Genomic DNA, 19,867 nt, shown 5'->3' on the forward strand with positions numbered 1-19,867 from the left:
ACTCCGAGCCGCAGCACGCTTCTTGCAGTCTCCCCGCGTCTTGCTGTCCTACCTGTAAGCAGATGAGCTCTCTCAATAAATTTTAATAAGCCCCACTGAAGTAATAAAACAATTTCGACCTTAAATACACTTATATTCATCGGTGAAATAAAAACGAAGTCTTTAAACGTTCTTCTCTTTCGCAAGTGTAAAGACATGTGGAATAAGGCCTTTTCTCTCCTGATTCAGTACCTCGCAATGGAAACTTTGTAACTTTTTACACAGTGTGTCCAACATAAAAACGGCAAGCCTTACGTACGGGCTAATCATCTCTAGTCGAACTTCTTGTGAAGTGTCGGCACAGCCCCGAAAGTTGGCTACACTACACTTTATCGGCAAGTTGAGGGCACCTGTGTGTTCGTGTGTCAGTTGTTATGATAAGCTCGTATTCTTGAGGTGTTACAGAAACGGTCGGTTTGCATTAGAACAGCAAATTAATATTGTGGTGTACAAGACTGGCTCCATCAAGGAATCTAAAGAAATGTTCTAAGCGATGTATCTTGATAGAAACTCCCCAAGACCAGCACTATTCAGGATCTGTACAGGAAATGGAGGGCTATAGGATCCGTTCAGATTGTGCAGAAGAATACACTACCGACAGTGAGGACCCCTGAAGCTATAGACAGAATTCACGTGGTCATTACGAGAAGTCCTCAGAAGTTGATAATGAGGTTGTCGTAGCAGGCTGGTGTACCTCGTACACCGTGTCACCGTGTACTAAAAGATATGATATTAAAAGCCTATCGTCTGAGTGTGGTGCAAGAGTAGAAATATGAGAATAAGGGGAAAAGGGTTCATTATTGTAACTGGCTGTTAATATGAAATTCTAAGGGTCACTTGGACCCCTTGCTTTACATCATGTCAGGCATGGCTTGGTTTCATTTGTCAGGTTATGCAAACTCCCAGAATTATACGTACTGATCGTAGGACAACCCACATCCTCTGCGTGAAGAACCTCTCCACTCAGAGCAGATACACTCCTGGAAATGGAAAAAAGAACACATTGACACCGGTGTGTCAGACCCACCATACTTGCTCCGGACACTGCGAGAGGGCTGTACAAGCAATGATCACACGCACGGCACAGCGGACACACCAGGACCCGCGGTGTTGGCCGTCGAATGGCGCTAGCTGCGCAGCATTTGTGCACCGCCGCCGTCAGTGTCAGACAGTTTGCCGTGGCATACGGAGCTCCATCGCAGTCTTTAACACTGGTAGCATGCCGCGACAGCGTGGACGTGAACCGTATGTGCAGCTGACGGACTTTGAGCGAGGGCGTATAGTGGGCATGCGGGAGGCCGGGTGGACGTACCGCCGAATTGCTCAACACGTGGGGCGTGAGGTCTCCACAGTACATCGATGTTGTCGCCAGTGGTCGGCGGAAGGTGCACGTGCCCGTCGACCTGGGACCGGACCGCAGCGACGCACGGATGCACGCCAAGACCGTAGGATCCTACGCAGTGCCGTAGGGGACCGCACCGCCACTTCCCAGCAAATTAGGGACACTGTTGCTCCTGGGGTATCGGCGAGGACCATTCGCAACCGTCTCCATGAAGCTGGGCTACGGTCCCGCACACCGTTAGGCCGTCTTCCGCTCACGCCCCAACATCGTGCAGCCCGCCTCCAGTGGTGTCGCGACAGGCGTGAATGGAGGGACGAATGGAGACGTGTCGTCTTCAGCGATGAGAGTCGCTTCTGCCTTGGTGCCAATGATGGTCGTATGCGTGTTTGGCGCCGTGCAGGTGAGCGCCACAATCAGGACTGCATATGACCGAGGCACACAGGGCCAACACCCGGCATCATGGTGTGGGGAACGATCTCCTACACTGGCCGTACACCACTGGTGATCGTCGAGGGGACACTGAATAGTGCACAGTACATCCAAACCGTCATCGAACCCATCGTTCTACCATTCCTAGACCTGCAAGGGAACTTGCTGTTCCAACAGGACAATGCACGTCCGCATGTATCCCGTGCCACCCAACGTGCTCTAGAAGGTGTAAGTCAACTACCCTGGCCAGCAAGGTCTCCGGATCTGTCCCCCATTGAGCATGTTTGGGACTGGATGAAGCGTCGTCTCACGCGGTCTGCACGTCCAGCACTAACGCTGGTCCAACTGAGGCGCCAGGTGGAAATGGCATGGCAAGCCGTTGCACAGGACTACATCCAGCATCTCTACGATCGTCTCCATGGGAGAATAGCAGCCTGCATTGCTGCAAAAGGTGGATATACACTGTACTAGTGCCGACATTGTGCATGCTCTGTTGCCTGTGTCTATGTGCCTGTGGTTCTGTCAGTGTGATCATGTGATGTATTTGACCCCAGGAATGTGTCAATGAAGTTTCCCCTTCCTGGGACAATGAATTCACGGTGTTCTTATTTCAATTTCCAGGAGTGTACGTGTCTCGTGTGCGTTGTCCAGCAACTGCATCATTGGTCTCATATTTTTCATTTACATCTTAAACAGTGAAAGATATCTAAAGATCTTTGACTTTTCCTATGCGCAATTAACGTATGTAGAGAAGCTGTAGGCAATATTCGAAGAAGATGGAGCAACCACTCACACATCCAGCAGAAGTAGGGCTTTCATAAACAACGTGTTCATTGAAAACAGAATTGTCACTACAGGCATCTGACCGCCAAGGTCCCCAAACTTGACATCGTCTGATTTTTATTTTCGGGGCACACTAAAAAGCAGAATGTATGCCGATAGATAGACGATCCTAAACGGAACAGACCATAGATATTAACAGTAGTCTGCAAAGTTACAAAGCGTTTTGGCAACGTCGTCACAAGGAGTCACCGATGCCTTGATGCTCATGGCGACCACTTCCAGCATTTCTTATAAACAGGTAACGTTCCTATTATCTAGTTTTTAGTTACTTCGCTGTTACTTGAGTCTCAGGTATGAGGCCTACCAGTTTCATGTATGACCCTGTATTTATCGCACATGAAATTCAGAACTCAAAAATCAATCAACCAAAGCGTTTCGATACACTCTGAAAAATTCTCCAGAAGATCGACTTTGATGTTTTCCAAGCGTCGGTAGTGCCCTAAAGTGTGGGCGATTTTTTTGACAGGCAGCGTGGATCTACGGTTGAGTGCTCGCCTGTCATGTAGGCGTGCTGCGTTCCATTCCTGGCCAATGCAAATTTTTAAACAAATGTTTACGAGCGTAACCGTGAAGCGTAAAATGTGTAAGAGTGGAAAAAAACGGTAGTGCTTGAGACTGGTTATCGCTGATTTTATTCTCATTTCTCTCGTTATTTTTTCCGTTTCCTTCCCAGTTTGAATATCTACGTCATTTAGATATAATCACATATATGATAATTACCATATATAGAGGATGTAACTGATATAAGTGCAGATATTTTTATCTATGCCACCTTAATATGTACGAACACCAGAGTTTTTTCTCTGTGAGGAATAGTCTTCTCCAAAACACGTCACGTAATTTACTGTCTGTTGCCTGCACAGTCGTAACTAAAACACTAAGTGGACCACACCTACCAGTATTAGCTAACTGTTTAGCATCCACATATCTACACTGCAACACCTGACCTGCTGCTCAGGGGAAAGTAAGCATTAGTGGCTAACCTAAAAACAAACTATCCCAAATTGCTATGATTATTAGTCTCCAAATGAAGTAAATATTGTCGTATTGTTGTTCATTACACTAGTCAGTCACCAATAAAAGTTTCTGCACTTACTCCGTCACACTCCATGTAACACTCATTCTTATGAAAAGTGTACTTGTTTATAATTACATATCACACACAAAAATCCATTATTCATTGCGAATATAAATTCCCCATGCTTTCATGTACAAGTTTCTTGATAAAGACTGTTTAAATTACGAAAAGAATTGCCTCTAAAATTTATGTTTTCTCGTGTACGGGTACTTTATTGTTCACGGAAATGCTCGTAGAACATGGAACTTTTTCGAAGCTTTACCACAGCTGCAAATCGGAATATATTTGGCCCCATGACAGACAATGATTCTACTGAGCGGCAAACCCTCTCGAAAACATGAGCTTGATTTATGGTGTTAAAGATGTTTAGAAAACTGACATTTGAGTGTTGAACTCCATATACTATATATATATATATATATATATATATATATATATATATATATATATGATTATTATGTGGTATCCTTGTTAGTATTTTATGCATGAATGCACCTAACTTAAGATGTCTCTAATTAAAGGAAAAGTCGTTAAAATTAAGACTGCAAAAAGAAAACTGCTGTTAAACTTAGAGACCAGGAAGATGGAAAGAGTGCTTCGACGTGGTGGAGGAAATTTATGCTAATGTGATGAACTGAGACATGGGTCTTGATTAGGAAGAAATGGGCCCCAGTATTAAAGTCAGATTCTCAAAAAAGTTTGGAAGACTTAGGGTCAAATAAAGTAGAATGGATGGTTTGCGTTCCTCGGAATTTCTAAAATCATTGGGGGGTGGTGTAACTAAACGTTTATATATATATATATATATATATATATATATATATATATATGACATGTCATAACACTATCGGAAGCATATTATCCACATAATCCCGAAGATATAAAAGGCAGACAAATGCGAGAAACGAAAAATAAAACTGATGATATCTTAACTGTCTGTTGCCTGCACAGTCGTAACTAAAACACTAAGTGGACCACACCTACCAGTATTAGCTAACTGTTTAGCATCCACATATCTACACTGCAACATTTAAATGATCAGTTTGGCTTTAGGAAAGGTAAATGGACCAAAAAGCATTTCTAACGGTGAGATTAAGACTAAAGACCCCTAAAAAAGTCAAGTCACTTTCACAGAAATTATCTACCTTTACAATGCATTCGTCAATTAAAAATGACACAAGAAATTTGAAATTTTCAGAAAAATAGCTTCAAACTGTGTGGATAGACGAGCCAAATACGGTATGTAAAAGAACAGTTACAGTGGTAGAACATGAGAAAAGTGTTCGGTTTTAAAATGGCGTAAGATAGGAATGAATGCTTTCTAGCCGAGGAAAGTAGCAGATGAGACACAGATGGAAGCAAAACTGTACGACAAATTGTGATCCACGCTTTGGGTAGCTCAGTTGGTGGAATACTTGACTGTGGAAGCAAAGATCCCAGCTTCGAGTACTGGTTCGGTGCATGAATTTATTGTGCCAGGAACTTTAAATCACAGGAGCTGTTGAATCCAATGAACAGTCTCCTGAGAACAGAATATGGATTGATAATAAATAAAAGACAGTCGAAAGTCATGAGGAGAAGTATAAATGAGATAACAGATACAATTAACATCAAAATTATGGGCTATGTAATAGACGAAGTGGAGGAACTTTTATAGCTTGGAATATTGTGTTACGAAGCACGAAGTATATAAAGAAGTAGTCTAGCACACACAAAGGGATGATTCCTAGATAAAAGGAATCTACTAGTACCAACAATAGGCACTAATCTGAGCAAGAGATATCTAAGCTTTGTAACAGATAAATCTATTAAATCTGAGTATCTAATTAATTATCAGCGGAGTTTTAAATGCTCGAGTAGGTAATATATCTATTCCAAATGTTATGTCGGCTGTCGGAGAAATAATAATGAATGAGAATGGTGAATAACGCAGGCATTTGTAACCGTCATCAAGCTAGACCTAAGAGATATTTACTTTCGCAAGGGAAATACACTTAAATTTACATATAGTTTTCGAGGGTATAGATCATTAATCTATTATGCAACAGGCAATTAATAAGTTAAGTTCTATGGTACAGGATGTTACAGTAGAGAGAGGCAGCGATATTTAAAAATCAGCCAAAGAAGCGCCCACTGACAAGGATGTAAATAAAGAATGGGAAAATATAATACAGGTAATACATAAAACAGCAAATTGAGTTTTAGGAAATATGAGAAAAAATAAGAATTAAAAACGTCTAGAGAACATGGAACGCAGAAGTACAAGAAGCTAGTGAAGCAAAACGGAAAGTATAGAAGATCTATCAAAAAAATAAAATGGATATGTCATATGAAGAGAAAAGAGCAATTGGCAAGAAAGACACGAGATGCGAAGTGTGGAATAAGCTTATAAGTTGGGTAGAGCATGATGTACATGAGAGGTAGCAAACGGGATGTAATCTAATTGAGCACATAAGTGAGAAAAAGATACTGCTAGATTAAAACCAATAAGTGAACAAGAATGGGAAAAACGTTATAAACAATTATAGTATAATGAGGATGTGAATGAAACATAAAGAGCTCCAAAGCAAATAAAGTTCCCAATAACGTTACATGAATTAGATATAATACTAAAATTTGTGTAATACAAGCATTTAACGGCTTTAAATGGAGTGGTTGGTTGGTTGGTTGGTTTGGGGGAAGAGACCAAACAGCGAGGTCATCGGTCTCATCAGATTAGGGAAGGACGGAGAAGGAAGTCGGCCGTGCCCTTTCAAAGGAACCATCCCGGCATTTGCCTGGAGTGATTTAGGGAAATCACGGAAAACCTAAATCAGGATGGCCGGACGCGGGATTGAACCGTCGTCCTCCCGAATGCGAGTCCAGTGTGCTAGCCACTGCGCCACCTCGCTCGGTATGGAGTGAGTATGCAACTTATTAGAGTAGTGGTACAATATGCAACCTAAAAATTTCATATCTGTTCAACACCTGTTTACCCGCTTGTGCTTGCAATAAATCTCATCCATATAGGAGACCATGTATAGATTACTAGTGTGATCCAATCTTAAGTACTCTTCAGACGTTTAGTATCCTCTCGGGGTTGGATTAAATGGAGATTGTTTACGAGTGTATGGCCGTGGTACGTACGCTTTTGCAGATATTGATTTGCTTTGCATGATATTTTGTATGGCAATATAAACTCAGAAACTGTGTTACCATGGAGGACTTGAAGATGGCATAATGTAATGCCATAACCGTTTGCCTCTGAAATAAATCAGAGATGACACTACATCTGTTGATTTAGTTGTTGTTGGTTATATGTATCTGTTGTCGTCCTACCGTCCCTGCTACCAAGGATGGATGAAGTGAAACGGAAGCAATTCAGAGGTGTGCTGCTAGACCTGTCACAGGTAGGGACGAAGAAGATGGGAGCATAAATGAGACGATTCATGAACTCAAATGGGAATTCCTGGAGGGAAGACGACGTTCTTTTCGATAAGAACTGTTGAGAAAATGTAGAGAACCGGTGTATTCTTAATTTGACTGCATAAGCGAACATTGATTTATAACTATTTGTGGAGAGTATGTTTTATACTCGTACCATCATGAGCGAAATACAAGTATCAGAAATTTTATTACGTACTTGTGGTAACTATTGAAATTCATCACAGAACATGTTTGTTTTCAAGCAACATATAGCTTTCGCGATCTATGTTTCATGTCGGATAACCCCTGGAGTAAGAAATTGTGCACCAAAAGAGAGATCTCAGTTAACTTTGAAACTTAAATATAACTCTCTCTGGGTCCCAGTTTTCATGAAGTATCTAGAGCAAAATCAAGGGATCAGGACTCAGTGATTTGATCCATGTGTTGCTTGACCGTTCTGTTACCAGTCTTAGATGAAAATTTATTTACATCACTTCCATTCCAAAAGTTTTAATTTTTTAGAGCTCGGTATAGTCGGACCTGCATTTTACACTTTATTTTTTACTCACAAGCACTTCTGAGTCTTATTCATAATTGTAATGTCTGCAACGCAAGTGCAGGAGATCTTTTTCAGTCAGAACACACGCTTAATGCCTATATTTAATGCTGTTGCGTCACAAACTAATGCTTCAAAACAGGACTGAAAAGTCCATTCAGAGAGAACTTTATAGTTAACTTACAACACTTATGTCGATTTTTGATACTGTAACATCTGTAATATTTGAGAACTTTGATTTGACGCGCATGTAAACATTCTCTCTCATTCTATATTTTTATGTGACCTTGAAATACTCTGCAAATGTCTTTTCCAAAGCTATGTCATGTTATACTATTAGATAAAGACAAGCCGTTGTTTACCGCTGTCACCAAAAATTTCTAAATGTTCTTGATAAATTTGCGTTATATTTTTCAACGATTCTCTAATAAACGTTTGGACGGACATAGCTGTATATTATTGTAGATATTTGGTATATAAATATAATTATTACTTATAACAATGTCTAAAGAAAATCTTTCAGCAAAAATATCTATGATGTATAGCGGGAAAGCGTTATTAGTAAAAGTCTAGAAAATTTTTGGCCAATTAGCTTCGTATTTTTACACGATACTGTAACACACATTCAGATCGACGTAAACTACATGTTTAGGATGTATCTGAAATGAACATAGAAAATGAGAGGGCTGGTAGAGCATATTTCACATAGCAGCCCACGTCTGTATCCCTTAGCGTATGGCGCTAGGTGTGGTTGAACAGCATATCGTGCCGCCAAGAGGGTAGGCACACAACATGCCAACCGAGCCGTCACGGTAGCAGGTCTGTAGGACAATGATTTCAATGTATATGTGGCAAGGTAAATGAGAAGTCAAGGTGAAAACAATTACAGGGTCTGCTTGCAATTACGCCCTCCTGTTTGAACACACGCCGTGCAATGGCGCTAGAGTGACTGTCGCTCTCTTTCAGATACTCCTGGCAAAGTGGAAATTTCGCCGGAGACTGCCGTAATGCGCACTATCAGCTCTTCGTTAGTCTCAATGGGTGTTTGATAGACTATAGATTTCAGGTGGCCGCAGAAGAAAAAAATCAGTGGACTTCAAGTTGGGGGAACGTGCATGCCATTCCGCTGGACCACCGTGCCCTATCCAGTTCTCACGAAAGGTTTCATCTACATGCATTCGCACTGCATGTGCAAAGTGTGCAGGTGTACCATCTTGTTGGTACCAATCGCAGTCGCACGTTGAGTGGAACATATTCTGAAAACTCTGGCAGAGTTTCTCGTAAAAATATTAAGTAGGCCTATCTGTTTGCTTTGAGTCGCCGGAAGAACACGGATGGACCGACTATGTTATCGCCTACCAAGCCGGTCCAAATGTTGACAGCGAAGTGATCTTGAGGGCGACGAACAAATCCGGCATATGGATTTTCCCATGCCCACACGTATTGATTGTGGCTGTTGAATATAACCTCTGGCGTAAAGGATGCCTCGTCCGTAATACGTTCACGATCCGGAAAGCCCGTTTGAATGGTACACTTTTACAGAACCACTGGCAGAATTCAACGGGAAATTGTTTGGGTTAAGGGCATGAACATTCTGAAAGCGGTAGGGGTGCACATCATCGTCATGCCAAATTTTGGAATAGCTTAAATCTATTTCCCGTGCAACACGCCGCAAGCTTGCTGAGGGCGTTTTCCAGCAGTGCTAACGCTTCCTCTTCAACCTCTGGTGTACGCATTGGCGACCGCGTCCGTCAGGCCTTCGCACCTGTAAAACAAAATGAATACAATAGGTTTCGAAGTAGGCCTTAAATACAAATGTGCCATTACAAGAACTTGCCAGTGGAAAATGTAGCTCAAGTGAATCTGTGTCTCATAAGGTCCTGTGGATGGCAGTGGTAGTGAGTGGATCTGGCGCTCTACGATTCGGAAGCTGCCGAAAGTACAAATATTGGACAGCGTGAAGATTTCCATCCGCGGCTACATAAGCACAGTGAATGTCTGCCATTTCCTCCCAAGAATAGCGCTCCATTTCCTGTCCGCTCCACACAGTAACAAACATGAGTGTGTCCCCATTTTATGGTAAACTGAGGCAGAGCGAATCAAACTCCACAGTGTGCACAGAATTTCCAAATAAAGCTCATAAAACTTCACTCCGACACCTCTTCTACCTCGATGTCATAAATACATTAAAATCGCTGAACAGGCCTGCTGCCATGACGGCTCGGATGGGATGTTGTGTGCCTACCCTCTTACCGAGCGAGGTGGCACAGTGGTTAGCACACTGGACTCGCATTCGGGAGGACGACGGTTCAATCCCGTCTCCGGCCATCCTGATTTAGGTTTTCCGTGATTTCCCTAAATCGTTTCAGGCAAATGCCGGGATGGTTCCTTTGAAAGGGCACGGACGATTTCCTTCCCAATCCTTCCCTAACCCGAGCTTGCGCTCCGTCTCTAATGACCTCGTTGTCGACGGGACGTTAAACACTAACCACCACCACCACCTACCCTCTTGTCGGGGCGCAACTCCGTTCAAAGACGCCTAGCGCCGTATTCTAAGGAATGCGGACATGGGTTGCTATGTGAAATATGCTTGTTATGACCCACTCTACTAGGACGTAAGACGTTAACACCCTCTTTATTTCGTCAACGGTTACACATATCGAAACGAGGGTTTTGTATGGTTTTTAGCATTGATATCAAAGTAGATATTGAAGCAAGTACATTTTTTTAATGGAACCGTATACTTTTTTATATCTGCACTCGATAGCTGTTGAAAAAAATGGTTCAAATGGCTCTGAGCACTATGGGACTAAAACTTAGAACTACTTAAACCTAACTAACCTAAGGACATCACACAACACCCAGTCATCACGAGGCAGAGAAGATAGCTGTTGAGAAGACAATTTCAGTGATATAGTGTTTTCTAACGTTGACTTTGAAACTTGTGGTGAAAAATTTCGAGAAATGTCCTAGAATCTGAGAGCACGGTGACCTGAATCGGCATTAGCGGTGCAAACAGCGCATAGCAGAGTTCTCGTTTTAGGCTCTGCCGGGAGGTCAACACATGTGCCCGTTTGTTTGACTGCACTGCACAGCGCCCATTTCTGGTTCGACACTCGTTGCGTGCAGATATTACACTAATGAGGAGAAGTTGGATATACTGCTTTTATATGGTGAATATAAAAGAAATGAATTAAAAACAGTACAGTGGTATAGGGCTACCTTTCCAGATCGTCGATGTCCGACTCGTCCGGCAGTTGCATCAATTATTAAGACTCTAGTACAGACAGGCGGCTTGAACATCAGAAAGAGGACAAGAAAGAAGACTGCAGCTGACGGAGAACACGAAGTAGTTGTTCTTTTTACCACGCTGATGGATGCTCACGTTGGTACGAGACATATTGCATCCTGCATCGATAGAATTTCCATCTCTATGATCTGTCACTACATCAGGCCATCCACGACCGTGATTTCAAACGTCGTACAGAATTTTGTGGGCTTTCCCTCCAGCAATTCACAGACGACCTTAAGTTTTCCAATGTGTGCTCTTTACCGATGAAGAAACGTTTACTATGTAAATTTGTATAACGTGCACTACTTGGGCAGCCGAAAATCCACACTGGCTTGGTCGAGTGCAACATCAGTGGCTGTGGACCGTAAACGTATGGTGTCGCATCATGGGAAATCACCGTGTGGGACCTTACTTCAGCTCAGGCGTTCTGAACGGTCATTCGTACGCACTCTTTCTGACGAAACATTCTACCGGTTCTTCTAGAAGAGGTACCATTGGATATTTCATAGTGTATGTGGTTGTAATACAACGATCGTCAAGCTCACTCGTCCCGTGTTGCAACGCAAATGCTGAATGACAACTTTCCTGGACGTTGGATAGGATGAAATTGTCAAATGGCCTGCGAGATCCCCAGATTTGACTCCTCTTGATTTCTTTCTTTGGGTAGCACTCAAAAATGCAGCCTGCTACGAACCCTCAAAACATGAGACGATTTGTGTCGTCGAACCGCCAGTGCATGCTCTACTATATCATCCACTGTAATTACATCTGATGATCGTTCTATCTCACGGCGTACGTCGTGGCTGCTTCAGTGGCATCGTGTCGGCACTCGCCGAGCATCAGCAACATATCAAGGTATTCGTTGTTCGTGTATGCCATCTTCATCCGATATCAGTAACTGCGGTATATTGAGCCCCGTTTGTTTGTGTGGCTCGAACTGTCGGGTATACGGCCGTGTGCGGCGACAATTGGCAGTCTAACAGCGCATCGAGGAAGCTTCTCGCTCCGTGACACCGGCGTCGTTACAACTCGGCCGCACCACATTTAGAAGGCGCATTGCGTTATGCGCAGCCTGTGTGGTACCTGTCCCTGAAACTTTGAAGGGTTTAGCTCCCAAACTAAAAGCGATAGGAATGTAATTTAAATTGTTGTATACACAGCTGGTGTTACTGATTCCAGTGCATGATAGAAACAACTATTGTTCCATTTAAGATATTGTATCCCGAGAGAGAGAGAGAGAGAGAGAGAGAGAGAGAGAGAGAGAGAGAGAGCAAAACGTGCAATTATTTAAAACAATATAAAATAACATCGCTTAGATGGTTGGCCAACAGCTTTTTGAAGTTCTTAAACAAGATCATAGCAAAACCAAATTAAGAGAAATAACGTTACATCCACATTCCCATAAAGTCACTGCGTTCACAAAGCAGTCCTATGAATTTCATGATAGCGGTTAAAGCAAATAAACTTCAAATTGGCCCAAAAACAAGCGTGAAGAGACATTAGTTTGAATAAGAGAGCCCGGTAAAATACACTCCTGGAAATGGAAAAAAGAACACATTGACACCGGTGTGTTAGACCCACCATACTTGCTCCGGACACTGCGAGAGGGCTGTACAAGCAATGATTACACGCACGGCACAGCGGACACACCAGGAACCGCGGTGTTGGCCGTCGACAGGCGCTAGCTGCGCAGCATTTGTGCACCGCCGCCGTCAGTGTCAGCCAGTTTTCCGTGGCATACGGAGCTCCATCGCAGTCTTTAACACTGGTAGCATGCCGCGACAGCGTGGACGTGAACCGTATGTGCAGTTGACGGACTTTGAGCGAGGGCGTATAGTGGGCATGCGGGAGGCCGGGTGGACGTACCGCCGAATTGCTCAACACGTGGGGCGTGAGGTCTCCACAGTACATCGATGTTCTCGCCAGTGATCGGCGGAAGGTGCACGTGCCCGTCGACCTGGGACCGGACCGCAGCGACGCACGGATGCACGCCAAGACCGTAGGATCCTACGCAGTGCCGTAGGGGACCGCACCGCCACTTCCCAGCAAATTAGGGACACTGTTGCTCCTGGGGTATCGGCGAGGACCATTCGCAACCGTCTCCATGAAGCTGGGCTACGGTCCCGCACACCGTTAGGCCGTCTTCCGCTCACGCCCCAACATCGTGCAGCCCGCCTCCAGTGGTGTCGCGACAGGCGTGAATGGAGGGACGAATGGAGACGTGTCGTCTTCAGCGATGAGAGTCGCTTCTGCCTTGGTGCCAATGATGGTCGTATGCGTGTTTGGCGCCGTGCAGGTGAGCGCCACAATCAGGACTGCATACGACCGAGGCACACAGGGCCAACACCCGGCATCATGGTGTGGGGAGCGATCTCCTACACTGGCCGTACACCACTGGTGATCGTCGAGGGGACACTGAATAGTGCACGGTACATCCAAACCGTCATCGAACCCATCGTTCTACCATTCCTAGACCGACAAGGGAACTTGCTGTTCCAACAGGACAATGCTCGTCCGCATGTATCCCGTGCCACCCAACGTGCTCTAGAAGGTGTAAGTCAACTACCCTGGCCAGCAAGATCTCCGGATCTGTCCCCCATTGAGCATGTTTGGGACTGGATGAAGCGTCGTCTCACGCGGTCTGCACGTCCAGCACGAACGCTGGTCCAACTGAGGCGCCAGGTGGAAATGGCATGGCAAGCCGTTCCACAGGACTACATCCAGCATCTCTACAATCGTCTCCATGGGAGAATAGCAGCCTGCATTGCTGCGAAAGGTGGATATACACTGTACTAGTGCCGACATTGTGCATGCTCTGTTGCCTGCGTCTATGTGCCTGTGGTTCTGTCAGTGTGACCATGTGATGTATCTGACCCCAGGAATGTGTCAATAAAGTTTCCCCTTCCTGGGACAATGAATTCACGGTGTTCTTATTTCAATTTCCAGGAGTGTACACAGTAATCAAAACGAACTTCAAAGGTAACTGATGAAACTCATAATCGTTCTTGAACTAGCTCATAGTCACGGCCACACAAAAGGCCATACAAGATAACATAAGTCTTTTAATGTCAATTAATGATAAACGGCGAGCGTCTGTATGGAACAGACTCACCTTGTATGGATAGACAACAGCGCCAGTAGCTCAGTCCAGCTTACCACGACAACTTTCTAGCGAGCTGAACATCACATACAGCCTAGACCAGTGATCGTCAAACTGCGCATGCAGCCCCAATCAAGTATTCGTAAGGCACGCAGTTCTCAGCTGTACATTGTACTAATGTGCATCTAACAAGTTATTGTATTTCTTCGTCTTCCTCGGAAGTTTCTGCTCATGTAGTTCGTTCACATAGCATCTTCCAAGTTTCTTTTTTCTCCCACAGTCTATCACTGAGCATTTCCTCCAGTTGTAGTCCTCACATTATCCTTAACCTGGTCTCCCCATCTTGTTCGCGGTCTTCCAGTTAGTCTTCCTCCAGATTTTGTCCATTCTAGGACTCTTCTTGGGAATATTTCTTGTACTCTCTTAACATGCCAAGTCATTTAAACCTATTTCTGTTCATAATTTTTTTTAGTGGGTTGATCTGAAGTGTGTTTCATTCCTTATCCTGTCCCCTGTCGTTTTACACAGGATCACTCAAAGAAAGTGCGTTTCTGTTGCTTGTATTCTACTCAGATTTTTCTTTGTCCAGATACTAAATTCTGATTCATAGGTCAAAACTGACAGATAATATGACTTTTACATGCCGATCTTTGCTTTGGCAGGTATTTTACAATTTATAATTATGTTCACTACACAATAATAATTTTTTTCTGTTCTTTCTGAAAATTCATTCTTGATATTTCCTTTTTTTCGTTAATTTACTTCCTAGATACTTGTAAGCATTTGCTTCTGCTAATTGAATCTAGCAAGAACCAATTCAATCCAGAAACGTCAGTCAGTGTTAAGAGCTCCTTAGTGATGTAATTTTGAATTGGCCGTGAGCTAAGTGAATTCGGCGGCTTACCTCAGGTGCTGACGGGCGTGGCCATTGTGGGATTGGAGGATGTGCGAAGGGGAATGTTTTCTTGTTTGTCTACCAGAACTGACAACTCACAGACGTAAGCTACTCGTGCCAATCAGATACGATGGTACAAGTTTTGACACGGAGGCAAGATCGTGAACGTGAATTACGGAGACAGTCATCTTCACAGGTGCTACATATTTTAGCAGTGCATATAAAATTAAACTAAATTAAATTTAGTTTGTCGTGATACAACGCAATGAGTAACAGAAAACTGACTTTCAAAACATGTAGCAGACACTTGGGACAGTGTCTCATATTGGGTTGGGTTGTTTTTGGGGAAGGAGAGCAGGCAGCGAGGTCATCGGTCTCATCGGATTAGGGAAGGGCGGGGAAGGAAGTCGGACGTGCCGTTTCAAAGGAACCATCCCTGCATTTGCCTGGAGGGATTTAGGGAAATCACGGAAAATCTAAATCAGGATGGGTGGAAGCGGGATGTCTCATACTGTATAATGCATTTAAGCATAAGTAAAGTTACTGTTATTAACAAATTCATCATTTGCTCACACAATGACAGTGCCACAACTTTCGGATCGCTGATGGTGGCAGCAATCTGAAACACAGGACGATCGACACGAAGTGTTCCGAATGGTGCTCACATTTAACGGTCAGTATTTGAGGGCCTGCGGCCAGCTTACCGTGCCGTCACTATAGTTAGTGCAAAACTGAGGTGACAAAAGTCATGGAACAGCTCCTCATATCTTCTCCTGCCCGGCGTGTGTAACACCTCGACATGGCAAGGTCTCAAGAAGTCGGAAGTCCCTTGGACCCATGTTGTCTCCATAGCCGTCCATAACTGATATAGTGTTGCCAGTGTGGGATTTTGTGTATGAATTGATCTCTCGATTATGTCCCATAAATGGTCGTTGGGCGGAAAAACCATTCGCTCCAACCGTCCAGAACGTTCTGAAAATTAATCGCGAACAGTTGTGGCCCCTCTGACATAGCGCATTGTCATTCATAACAAATACATCGATGTTGTGAACCATGACGTCCATGAATGGCTGCATATGGTCCCCGACCCGAACATCCGGAAGACCCAATCCATTCTATGTAGACACAGCCTATACCAGTCGCATAGTGCCTTGTCGACAATTTGGGTCCACGGCTATGCGGGGTTTGCGCCACACTCGAATCCTGCCATCAGCTACTACCAACAAAAATCGTGACTCATCTGACCAGGCCACGGTTCTTCAGTTGTCTAGGGGCCAATCGATAGGGTCACGAGCAAGGAGAGGCCCTGCAGGCGATTTCGTGCTCTTAACAAACTCACTCGTGTCGGTCATCTGCTGTCATAGCCCGTTAATGCCACATTTCATCGCACTGTCCTAACGGATACCTTAATCATACGTCGAACATTGATTTCTTCGGTTACTTCACGCAGTCTGACTTATATGTTAACACAGACAACTCTACGGAAACGCTACAGCACTCGGTCTATAAGTGAAGGCTGTCGGCAACTGCGTTGTCCGTGGTGAGAAGTAACGCCTGGAATTTGGTATACTCGGCATATTTTGACACACGTGTGTGTTCAAATGTGTGTGAAATCTTTGGGACTTAACTGCTAAGGTCATCAGTCCCTAAGCTTACACACTACTTAACCTAAATTATCGTAAGGACAAACACAGACATACATGCCCGAGGGATGACTCGAACCTCCGCCGGGGCCAGCCGTACAGACCGTGACTTCAGCGCCCTAGACCGCTCGGCTAATCCCGCGCCGCTGACACACGTGAATCCCGGAGTATTGAATTCCATAACGATATCGGAAATGGAATGTCCCATTCGTCTAGCTCCAACTACTATTCCGCGTTCAAATTCTGTACATTCCCGTCGGAAGCCTTTTCACATGAAATAATAGCTGTGCCAATGAGTTGCCCTTTTAAACCGCGTGTGAGCGATGCTACTCCATCTTAATGTGTGCATATCGCTATCCCATGACTTCTGTCACCTATACAAATGAAAATGTAACTATTCTTTCCATCATAGTTATCACTATATACGATCTTATTCAAATAACACACTAACTATTTCAATGTTGATTTGTAATATAGAAACAAGTACCAGAAGGCCTATGACAACTCGCCGTGAACGGATTGCGTTGATTTGATTGACAAAACACAGAGAACGACACAATAACCAATTGTCTTCGTTTCTCGCCAACGTTGCGACATTTTGTCATATGTAAAATTTTTACAAAGCAGCTGTTCTGAAACGCTGCCTTTTTTTTTTTTTAGATTACTCGTTTAAACACTAGCTATTTCGTGCAACCTTCAGGAACTGGTTAGGCGGTTATTTGTAGTAGACGTTGTGGATTGTACAATTTGTGAAATAATAGAATGTATTGACAATGGATGTTTTAATTTCGTAAAATTAATATTTTTTTTACATTTGATAGTGATATTATTTTATTTACTTCAGTGGTTAGCTTATTAAATATTGGTTTTGGAGACGGAGAATGGGAAACTTTTCCTACTCTGGCGAAGCTTTAAAAGTGGGAGATAGACTTATTTCCGGTTTACAAGACCAGCGTTTCTTAAAAACTGTTAAGACCGATGTTTATATTTTCTATTTTTACTTCTTTTTCTCTTGGAAGCATTTCCCGGTTCAGTACGTCAAACGAAGAGGCGAATATAATCTGCGATACTTTAAATTCTTTCCGTGGCAGGCTATGTACGATGAACTTCCAATTTAGTATTGCATCATTTGTCTTCGTTCCGAGTCAGGCCAGTTTCGAATGTCGGCACGAATCGTATTTCTCCGCTCGTACAGTTGGCAGCTGCGAGTGTAACGAGTTCAAAATGAGAGATGAGTTTGTGTCATGAAGTACTACATGCTACGTGTCATAGCCATTATTTATAACACCGTAACGAGAGAAAGGTAGACATTTGTCATTGAATGCGCCAGGAGAGGACACACAAAGGTACACACGTTAAAACGATTCACGTTTTCTAATATTTGTACCACATGTGGCATTTATTACTTTTAGTATTACTTTGGCAATAGTTTGACAAGCTATGAGTTATAATAATTTTTTCTGTTTCTGACGGAGGGTGTTAACGTAAGTAAATGACCGTCTTGGATTAATAGCAACGGCTTACATTTACAGCTGTTAGCTGTAGTCCTCCCGACTGCACTGATGAGCCAGAGCATCATGAACGTGTACCCAACAGCGTGCTGGTTCACTTTCGAATGCAATACTACAACATGTAGAATAAATTCTAAAAGTCCTTGGCAGGTTTCCGGAGATATGCGACAGTAGACGTCTCTGCACATGTCACGTAGTTCCCATAAACTACTGACCGGTGTTTCATGGATGCGGAGCTGGCGCCCTATTGTGTCCAAGATGTGTTTCATCGGGTTCAGACCAGATGAATCTAGTGGCCAAGACATGAACATAATTTCACTGTCATGCTCCTCAAACCACTGTAGCATGATTCTGGCATTTATCCTCCTGGAAGACCCCACCGCCGTAATTAATGATAGATGGTTAACCTTAGAACAGGGTTACTTGTAAACAAAGGGCCACTGAGCTTTTTTAAAAAAAATACTTTTCACTTTTATTAACACAACGATGATTACAGTATAGTTTCTTCTTTTTATGTGAACTGAAGAGGAGAAAGGAAAGGAAAGGAAAGGAAAAAGGAAAGGAAAGGAAAGGAAAGGAAAGGAAAGAGAACGAAAAATTGATATCAACTGCATCGGGACTTCATGGAGTGAATAATGAAAATGCTTGCCACACCCGGACTCGAACCAGAGACTTCAAGCTTGCTATGCGGACACAGTATTTATCGAAAATGCGCGTACTATCTCGGTACGCTTCCTGGCCGACTTACACCCCCACCTAACGCCACCTATCGGCCATCCCCATCCATGTCCTCTACGCTCGATAATTTTAGATTTTTTGTAAATTTGTGGTAAATTCCTATGGGACCAAACTGTTGAGGTCATCGGTGCGTAGGCTTACACACTACTTGATCTAACTGAAAGTAACTTACTCTAAGGACAACACACACACCCGTGCCCGAGGGAGAACTCGAACCTCCGACAGGGGGAACCTTGTGAACCGTGACAAGGCACCTCACACCGCGCGTCTACCCCGCGCGGCAGTTTAGATTCCTGTTGGAGGTCGAACATAACTGTGCATCAGCACTGAAGGTTGCGGATTCATTGCTCGTCGAGGCACGCATTCATATAACGATTTTCTTCATTCACTGATACTTTAAAGACACACCGTTTGCAACACGTGTAATCAGCAAACAGTTAAAAAGAAGAAAAAACACTATTCCTCTTCCCTTTCTTTTTATATAAATTCTACCCTTTGCTCATCAGTGGATTTCTTGACGGGATTCTCGTATAGCGTAGCACACAAGGTGCTAATCTTCAAGATGCGGACGGTGAGCCACACCCGGATTGGATTTGGGCAGTGTATTAACTACCGCGCTCTGTGAACTGCCCACAAAATACTATACAAAAACGGTTAAAACACTATCACATGCATAACGAAGTTAATACGATTCACCGACAGGCGGCGCACACGACTTCCGGCGACTGACGGCTGCGGCAACAGCTGACCACAACGTTAAATTTAATAAAGAGCCAAATTTTGAGTACGGCGACCCCGATGCAGACTGGATAATTGCTAAGAAAAAGTGTACGCCTTGACTCATTTACTTCTTGTACGATAAATTCACACAAAGTTTGTGGTTTCTTCTATGTAATTTTATGAGATTCTTCTCGAAATGTAGTACGTTCAAAATACAAATAGTGACCTGTTATGAGCTAATAGTCTCCGTATCCGCCTTCCTTCCCCCACACAGCT

Source organism: Schistocerca piceifrons, chromosome 6 (assembly GCF_021461385.2).
Source record: "Schistocerca piceifrons isolate TAMUIC-IGC-003096 chromosome 6, iqSchPice1.1, whole genome shotgun sequence".
In the NCBI taxonomy this organism is placed as follows: Eukaryota; Metazoa; Arthropoda; class Insecta; order Orthoptera; family Acrididae; genus Schistocerca; species Schistocerca piceifrons.